Source organism: Siphateles boraxobius, unplaced genomic scaffold (genome assembly GCF_051911475.1).
Source record: "Siphateles boraxobius isolate OS27281-9 unplaced genomic scaffold, OSU_SipBor_1 22, whole genome shotgun sequence".
In the NCBI taxonomy this organism is placed as follows: Eukaryota; Metazoa; Chordata; class Actinopteri; order Cypriniformes; family Leuciscidae; genus Siphateles; species Siphateles boraxobius.
In genome coordinates, this window is record NW_027508833.1 from 8,408,871 (window position 1) to 8,418,261 (window position 9,391).

Below are 9,391 nucleotides of genomic sequence, written 5' to 3' on the forward strand. Positions count from 1 at the left end.
CTGTATTTTTACAGAACTAGTACTGTAAACAGCATTTACAGTATTGTACTGTAAAATGTTGTACTGTAAATTTACAGTAAAATACTGGCAGCTGTGTTGCAAGTCACATACTGTATTTTTACAGAACTAGTACTGTAAACAGCATTTACAGTATTGTACTGTAAAATGTTGTACTGTAAATTTACAGTAAAATACTGGCAACTGGGTTGCCAGCCACATACTGTATTTTTACAGAACTAGTACTGTAAACAGCATTTACAGTATTGTACTGTAAAATGTTGTACTGTAAATTTACATTAAAATACTGGCAGCTGGGTTGCCAGCCACATACTGTATTTTTACAGAACTGGTACTGTAAACAGCATTTACAGTACCCCACTGTAATTACCAAATACAGTATATACCACACACTTTTACAGTATTAAACTTGTCTACAGCAGTAAATTGTATGTTTACAGGGAATACTGCTTACATAATTAAAAATATTATACTTTAAAGTAAGTCACACATAAGAGTAGTCACAAGAAAAAAACAACAACATTCTCTGGGTTTTAAAACATTTATTTTGGTTAAAAGATAAGGTCAGAAAATTGCATCGTGAGAACATATTGGCTGAATTAAAAAAAAAAAAATACAATTTTAACACTGAACAACAAACAGGAAAAACTTAGCATTTAATTAAAGGGATAGTTCACCCAAAAAATGAAAATTAGCCCATGATTTACTCACCCTCAAGTCATCCTAGGTGTAAATGACATTCTTCTTTCAGACGAATACAATCAGAGTTATATTTAAAAAAATGTCCTGGCTCTTCCAAGCTTTATAATGGCAGTGAATTGCTGTTTCTGTTTTGAAGTCCATAAAAGTGCAAACAAAATCCCATTCAAAGTCCACAAGTTTTCGCAGAAGTGAGGAAACCTGTAGGCAGCGGTGTTCTTTTTTTTTGCACAACTTGGCCAGTTTTCTTTGAAGTTACTTGTCCTTTCTTTGTTTTTGATCCACGTTCAGGATTGATGACAAGAAAGCATCTAAAAGGCAGAAAAGAAAAAAAGACAATGAAATAGTATGGACTGACTGTGTATATTTTGAGAGAGAGAGAGAGAGAGAAGAGAGAGAGAGAGAGAGAGAGAGAGACTTTTTGACTTTTTAAAGCAATTTATTCCATCATTAAAAAACTTTAACATCTAAAAAACATATTTTTTTATCAAAACATTACCATTTAAAAAAAAGATCTTCACCTTCTATAAAAATTAAACTTTTGTTTACACACCATTTCTTCTCAAACATTAGGAGATTACAATTCATTTTATTAAATTCATATTCTAATCTTATCCTGGATTCAACCAAGGCCTTGAATAAATTAACCATATTAACTTTTTGTCCTTCCATTTCAATTCTATACGCTTTCCAAATGGCTAATTTTGCTTGACCAACCAAAAAATTAGAAAAAGTACAGATTTCCCACTTATCGCGAGAATACTTACAACCAAAAATAAACACTGTTTTTGAAAAAAATATCCCTAAACTGCTCAGAATTCTATCCAAAACATTAAAAAGTGGAGATAATTTACAACAGTCACAGAAAACATGAAAAACTGTGTCAAGTTCATTACACAAAGTACAGAAAGAAGAATCTGAATATTCACATTTAAACAAAAAAACTTTTGTTGGTAATGCACAATGCAAAATCCGCCACTGTAAATCACCAGACCTTTTTGGTAGGGGGTTTTTATACAGTAACCGCCATGAAGGTGATTTATTCTCTGTCAATGAGAGATGAGATCTCCATTTTGTATCTCTCCTCTCTCTTAATTGTCCAGCAAAGAAAGACTTTACACAAACATTATATAAATTTTGCTTGTTCACAACAGAAAAAGGAAGGCTTTGTAAACCTTTAAAAGAGAGCAACAAGTTCACATTATCGTCATTATCATTCTCATGTTGGTCTACCTGTGGTGTTATATACACTTCAGGAAAAAGAACTTCTGAATAATTATTACCAGACATAAAATTGGTTATATATTCCCACAAAGACATAGGAAAAGATGTTTTCAAATTCTTCAATATATTCCCAACAATTCTCTCTGATCTACCTCCAATCTTTGTAGTTAAATGTTGTACTGAAACCCACTCTCTATCAGTCAAATGAATCAAATCTCCAACTTTAGTTACACCAGCTAAACCAAAGCTAGAAAAATCAATGTTAGGCATAAAAGTATGGGAAAACCAGGGATTGTGAAAAAGTGGTTCATTAAAGCCGAAATGTCCTTTTCGCTCCAACTTAAAATAACTCCAAACTTCAAACACAGATCCATAAAACTTGATCTTAAACATGTCCTTTACAATATTTACTGAGCTCAGAAATATTTGTTTATCAAAACCGATGTTGTTTTTCTCTCGTAGAATGGCAAGACCAAAACTGATCCATGGTATAGAGTCAGAAGAATAAAGCAGTTTTTGGGCAGTCTGTAACCTCATGGCTTTCACCTTAGAGGCTAGATGAATTAGTCCTTGACCGCCCTCAATAACTGGAAGACACAGAACTCCTGGAGGGAGCCAATAATGGCCTCCCCAAAAAAAGTCAACAAAGGCTTTTTGAAGTTGCAATAAAAGCTCTTTCGGAGGGTCCAACACTTTTAGACGATGCCACAGCATTGAGGCGGCTAGATTGTTCACTACTAACACTCTGCCTCTGTAAGAAAGCTGGGCTTGAATCCATTTCCATCTCTGGAGCTTGCCTGTCACTTTTTCTAGAAGTCCTTCCCAATTCTTTTCCATAAACTGTTCAGTCCCAAAGAACAGTCCAAGTATCTTTACTCCTTCTTTATTCCAAAGGCACTGATGTGGAAGTTGCGGTAGATTCTGATTCAACCAATGACCTAATAATAAAGTGTCTGTTTTTTCCCAATTGACACGTGCCGAAGAAGCACTCTCATAGGTGTTGAGGCATGAGATTAGATGTTTAACATCATCTTCAGATCTAATGATCACTGTGATGTCGTCGGCATAAGCTGTTAGTTTAACTGATGGAGTATTCGAGAGGTAAGATGATGGAACCGTCAATCCTTGCAGCTTCTCCCTCAACATTCTCAACATTGGTTCAATGGAAATTGTGTACAAGAGGCCAGATAAACTACAACCTTGTCTCACTCCTCTATGGACAGAAAAAGGTCTTGTCAGAATTCCATTAATTTTCAACATGCTATAAACATCTTCATACAGAAGTCTAATCCATGAAGTAAACTGCTTTCCAAAGCCAAAGCCTTCAAGTATTTTGAACAGATATTCATGATCGACTTTATCGAAGGCTTTCTCCTGGTCCAAACAAACAAGACCAAGATCAAACTTATGCAGTTCGGTTAAATACAACATGTCCCGCACAAGAAAAAGATTGTCAAATATAGACCGCTTTGGTACACAATAGGACTGATCTTCGTGAATAATGGATGCTAAAAATTCCTTGAGACGATTTGTCAGAGCATTAGATAATATTTTATAATCAGTTCCCAAAAGAGAAACTGGTCGCCAGTTCTTTAATAGGCCAAGATCTCCTTTCTTGGGTAAAAGAGTGATTACAGCTCTTCTGCAACTCAGGGGTAAGATTTTTGATTCAAAACTTTCACAAAATACCGCATACAGATCCTGTCCGATGAGGGACCAGAAGGCTTTGTAGAAATCAGAAGTCAAACCATCTAACCCTGGAGATTTCCCTGAGGATTGCTGCTGAACAGCCTCAGTTAGCTCGTGAAATGACAAGGCTTTGTCTAATTCAGCTTTATCTTCTTTTGTAAGATGTGGAAGTCCATCTAAAAGCTGATTTGTTGCTTCAAGGTCACAAGGTTGTGCTGTATATAAATCTTCATAAAAAAGTAAAGTTTGTGAAATTATTTCTTTCTTTTCCATTATTTCTTTTCCATTTGGCAATTTAAGATAATTTATATTTTTCTTTTCTCTAATATTCCTCTCCAATGAAAAAAAGAAAGTTGTTGAAGAATCCATGCTGTTTAGCTGAAGATATTTTCCCCGTATCGATGCACAGCGACTTCTTTCTTCATACAAATTCTTTAAAATCAAATTGTACTCTTTAAGCATTTTTGCAGTTTCTGTCTCTTCACCATCACTGATGGAACTGCTTAACTGGAGAATTTGCTCTTCCAAGAACAAGACCTTTTCTTTCAGTTCCATTGTACGGCTCCTTGTATATTGCTGACAAAAAAGCTGGATCTGTACTTTTCCAGTATCCCACCACTGGGCTAAATTTTTATACTGTAACTTTCTCTCTCTCCACTCTCTCCAAAACAAAGTAAAATATTGTACAAAAGACTTATCTTGCAATAATCTATTGTTAAAATGCCAAATGTGATGGTGGGAAGTGCTCTGTTTTATGGTCATAGTTACCGCAATATAATGATGATCAGAAAATGATGTTGGCAAAATTTTACTATTAAAAAACCTTCCTCTATTATTCTTTTGAACGTAAAATCTATCAAGTCTTGCACCAGAGACTGTGTCAGCATTAATTTTCAACCATGTATATTGTCTTTCTCTAGGGAAGGCTTCTCTCCAAACGTCTACAAGATTGTGAAAACGAATAACAGTTTTGAGAGTTTCAGACGAATTGAGATTAGGTTCAACATGATTCCGATCCATAGTATAATCAAGAGTACAATTAAAATCACCAGCTAAAATTATTATTCTATTATTTGGAACTTTTGAAATAACATTTTTTAATTTTTTGAAAAAAGAAACTCTTTCTACACCGTCATTAGGAGCATAAATGTTAATAAGAGAAAAAAATAACTCATATAACTTAAATTCTATAATTTGCATTCTGCCAGGTATAACTTCTTCAGCTCTGCTATCTTGTACTTGTACATCTGAAGAAATAAGAACTGCTACACCGGCACTAACATTTGAACCATGGCTAACGAAAGTTTGACCTTTCCACTCACTTAGCCATTGCACCTGATTATTCAAATCTGTGTGTGTTTCTTGCAGAAAAACTATACCAGATTTTTTCCAATTAAAAAAATCAAACAAAGCACACCTTTTTTCAGCACCACGACACCCATTAACATTCAAAGATCCAAAGTTTAAGGATGCCATGATGCTGACTATTAATAAAGAGACAAAAAGCGTCCAAACACAGGCTATAAATTCTCTTCTCTCCATTTAAAAAAAAGAAAAGAATATTCAAACCTTCTTTACATTACGTTTTACCGTGTTTTTTACCTTTGTTATTATTTTCTTAAGGCGATAACGCTTCTGTCTACTTAGTTCCTCAAAGGTTGCTTTGTTCATTGCCATTTTACATGACACCAAAAATCGCCTCAAATCAGGGAAAAACGTCTCTATTTGTGGTTTGCGAGCTCCCTTAGTACTATCTAGAAAGTCATTGATTTGCTTTACTGTGTACAATCTAGAGCCAAGCGACTCCGATCTTTCAGCATCATTTACATCAGAAAGACTATCTGTACTCTCAAGATCCTGATCTGATTGTTTGTCCTCTTCATTTATAATCAGTGTGGATTTTTCTACACTTGCTAGATTTACAATCTCCTCACCCGTATCATGATTTTCTACGTCTCTTATTAAGCCTACATCAGTGTTTTCTTTAGGTGCTGTTTCAACAGCAGGAACAAGAACATTATCTTGTCCAACGTGTTGCTCAATTATTTGCGGATTGGATGATTTATCTGTTTGTTTATTTGGACATGTTTGCCTAACATGCCCGTGTTCTCCGCACGCAAAACACCGCATGTGATCTGAGCTAATAAAGATTGTATAATCTTTGCCTTCGTTTTTGAGTTTTACTGCTAAATTGAGCGGATCTTGTTGCTCATTCAATATCATGTACGTAAAGCGTCTAAAAGACATAACGTGCTTGATATTCGGATTTTTCAGACCCAACGGAATCATTTTTATAGGTGCTGTTAATCTGCCATATCTTTCAAGAACGCCTTGGATAGTTTCGTTCTTTATGAACGGAGGAACGTTCGATAGTACTATTTTCTTAGATGGACTCGATAACGGTAGTACTGGCACAAACATATCGTTAATCGTGATTCCGCGTTCAACCAAACCATCAACCATCTGAACATCGGCAAGAAAAACAACAACAGCTTTGTTCATCCTTGAAGCTGACTTGATATTTAACCCACCAACCTGTTCGCTGACTGCAACCACCACATCTTCCTCAGATATTGAATCATCAGGTGTGCATTTCAAACCGTGTCTAAGAGTCAAGCGTGAGAAATCTCCGCTTGACCCCATTTAGGTTTGCCGACCTCAGTCGGCGTTCAAAAATAAGTTTGTTAAATAAACTAAACTCTTTAACGAAATCTTATAAAAAAGAAAACGAAAAAACGAGATTAAAGTAAACAAACTCTCATGTGCTCCCGAACTCTAATTCTTCCCACTACCCACAATCCCTAGCGAGAGAGAGAGAGAGAGAGAGAGAGAGAGAGAGAGAGTGTGTGTCCTTGCAATGTGTTTATTGCATACATGACTACATGATAATGTTAAAGAAGTCTGAAGTCCGCACACTGAAAAGTACTGCTCCAAAAGAATTTATTAAAAGCAATGTTTCGACCCTCAGGTCTTCATCAGGCATTTTGGAGCAGTACTTTTCAGTGTGCGGACTTCACACTTCTTTATTTTGTTTATTTCACTTAGTTGTCCTGCACCTGAGCCCAATTTGGGTGTTTGGGATGTGCACACCAGCTTTGCATTTTTTGACTCTTACATGATAATGTTAAACATGACATTTACCAGATTAAAATGCACGTTTGAGCTGGCTTAGTAGTAGTAAAAACATTGTTAAATAGTCCATGTAACTACAGTGGTTCAACCTCAATATTATGAAGCGATGAGAATACTTGTGCACAAAAAAACCCCCCCAAATAACGACATTATTCAACAATCTCTGCTCTTCCATGTCATTCTCCTAAGCTGTTGACAGTGTAAACAGTGCAGCGCTTCTGGGTTCTAAGTCAGAATGTAGGCTCACTATTGGCTAACTCCTGGATCATCACAAACATGACCAGCGTCGGCCAATAATGAGCCTACGTTCTGACATAGAAACCAGAAGCGCTGCACTAGCTTTTTTTCAAAGCTTGCACCTTGGAACCTATTTCAGGGTTTGCTTTCTGGAGCCAACAGACACTGTTTTGTGCGGATGAGCGGGCTGGCCCGCGTTAAGTGTTTTCTGTTAGAACGGTGTCGTGTTAGCGGCCCCTAAGTTAATAACTAATGATCTTTGTAACGGAAGTGAATCAATCAATCAAAACTGGCGTTAGCTGGACAATAACTTTATTCTAGAGCTGCTGTAAAGCCAAAACAATCTCTGTTACTTTAATTTCCTATTATCACTGTAAAGCTGCTTTGAAACAATCTATATTGTTAAAAGCGCTTTATAAATGAAGGTGACTTGACTTGACACTATTTACACTACGACAACAGCGTAAGAGAATGACGTGGAAGAGAAGAGATTGTTGAATAATGTCGTTATTTTGGAGTTTTTTTGTGCATAAAAAGTATTCTTGTTGCTTCATAATATTAAGGTTGAACCACTGTAGTTACATGGACTATTTTAACAATGTTTTTACGACCTTTCTGGGCCTTGAAATTTGCAATGACATTGCTGTGGGACAGAGACCTCTCAGATTTCATCAAAAACATCTTAATTTGTATTCTGAAGTTGAACAAAGGACTTTGGAACGACATGAGGGTGAGTAATTAATGACATATTTTCACTAATCCTTTAACTGAAAACAACTTGCACTGACATATCTTAAAATATGTGACTGTCACTGTTTTGTCTCAAGATGCATACCAGCAATGTTTTTTGTTTATGAGACATTTTTATAAAAGCTGCTTAAATGCCCTAATTGTATTAAGGCCTAGACCTGGCTTAAAGGGTTAGTTTCCCCAAAAATGACAATTCTGTCAGTATTTACTCACCCTCATGTTGTTCCAACCCCGTAAGAACTTCGTTCATCTTCGGAACACAAATTAAGATATTTTTGATGAAATCTGAGAGCTGGATCACTCCTCCATACTCCTCCATAGGCTTCTTCAGGAATTGACACTTGCCAGCCCTGAAAAGTTATTCAAGTTATTCAAGTTTATCAAGCGACAAGAATACTTTTTGAGTGCAAAAACAAACAAAAATAACAACTTTATTTCAACTATTCATTTCCTTCTCTGTAGGCCTCTAGTCAATTGACTTAGTGTAATAGCGTAGAGCTACGTCACACGTAGGCTCACATTTGGCCGACGCTGGTCATGTGTGTGATGCAACAACAGAAGCGCTGCGCTATTACACTAGTGAACTCACTCGAGGCCCACAGAGAAGGACATGAATAGTTGAAATAAAGTCGTTATTTTTGTGTTTTTGCCCACAAAAAGTATTCTCGTCGCTTGATAAACTTAAGATTGAGCCACTGTAGTCACTTGGACTATTTTAACGATGTCTTTAATAACTTTTAGGGGCTGGCAAGCTTCAATCCCTTAAGAAGCCTATGGAGGAGTGATCCAGCTCTCAGATTTAATCAAAAATATCTTAATTTGTGTTCCGAAGATGAACGAAGGTCTTAAGGTGTTGGAACAACATGAGGGTGAGTAATTACTAACAGAATTTTCATTTTTGGGTGAACTAACCCTTTAAGCTAAGCCCTGTATGGAAACCAGGGCCATATTGTTCATACCAGTAGTCAGCTGACAAAACGTTTGTGAACAAAAAAATCATTAAAAAGTCCTTAATAAATACTGTCAAGACAAGGTTAGTGACACAATTTAGTCTAATATATATGAATGGCAAATATAATAATGACTAACCTCTGACCAAACTCAAGGGTGCATGCTGCCTCTTCCTGGTACTGCAAGCTGAAGTTATAGGAGGAGGCGAACAGTGATGAAGTTAGGCTCTGATCCTTCACACACAACTTGACCTTCCAAACTTAATATCCCGCACTGGATGCCTAAAGATTGACCTGTAATTGAAAAAAATAATAATATTAATAATTAAAATAACTTGTGGAAAGGGGGGCGTGGTTCAGCGAAGTCTGTGACGGGAGACAGGTGCGGCGTAAGTGTGAATTGACAAACACCTGTGTCTTGTTTCAGTAATTGGCGTGGGGAGACGGATAAAAGCCATGAGGAAACAAGAGAATGGAACAGAGAGACCGGCAACGACTCGTGGGTGTACTGGACTGAGATGGAGAGAGTGAGAAAGGAGAACGCTGAGAGCGAGTGACTTTGAACCCAGAATAGCGTCTGTTTTGTCCAGCGCATGGTGCGCATCTTTTGTTTCTGTTTGAGAATTTTGATTTAAATAAAACACCCACAGTCATCTGAAGCCGACCCTGTCCTCTTCCTTCCCGTTGTCTGA

The 9,391-nt window shown here is 36.6% G+C and overlaps 1 long non-coding RNA gene across 1 annotated transcript; it reads right to left on the bottom strand.

Annotated features, from left to right (window-relative positions):
* Nucleotides 1-933: 933 nt before the first annotated feature.
* LOC143746641 (uncharacterized) lies at nt 934-8,993 on the bottom strand. Its single transcript, XR_013206591.1, has 2 exons — nt 8,839-8,993; nt 934-1,028 (listed from the first exon to the last, which is right to left on the bottom strand). It is a non-coding gene; the product is annotated as an uncharacterized LOC143746641 (long non-coding RNA).
* Nucleotides 8,994-9,391: the final 398 nt, after the last annotated feature.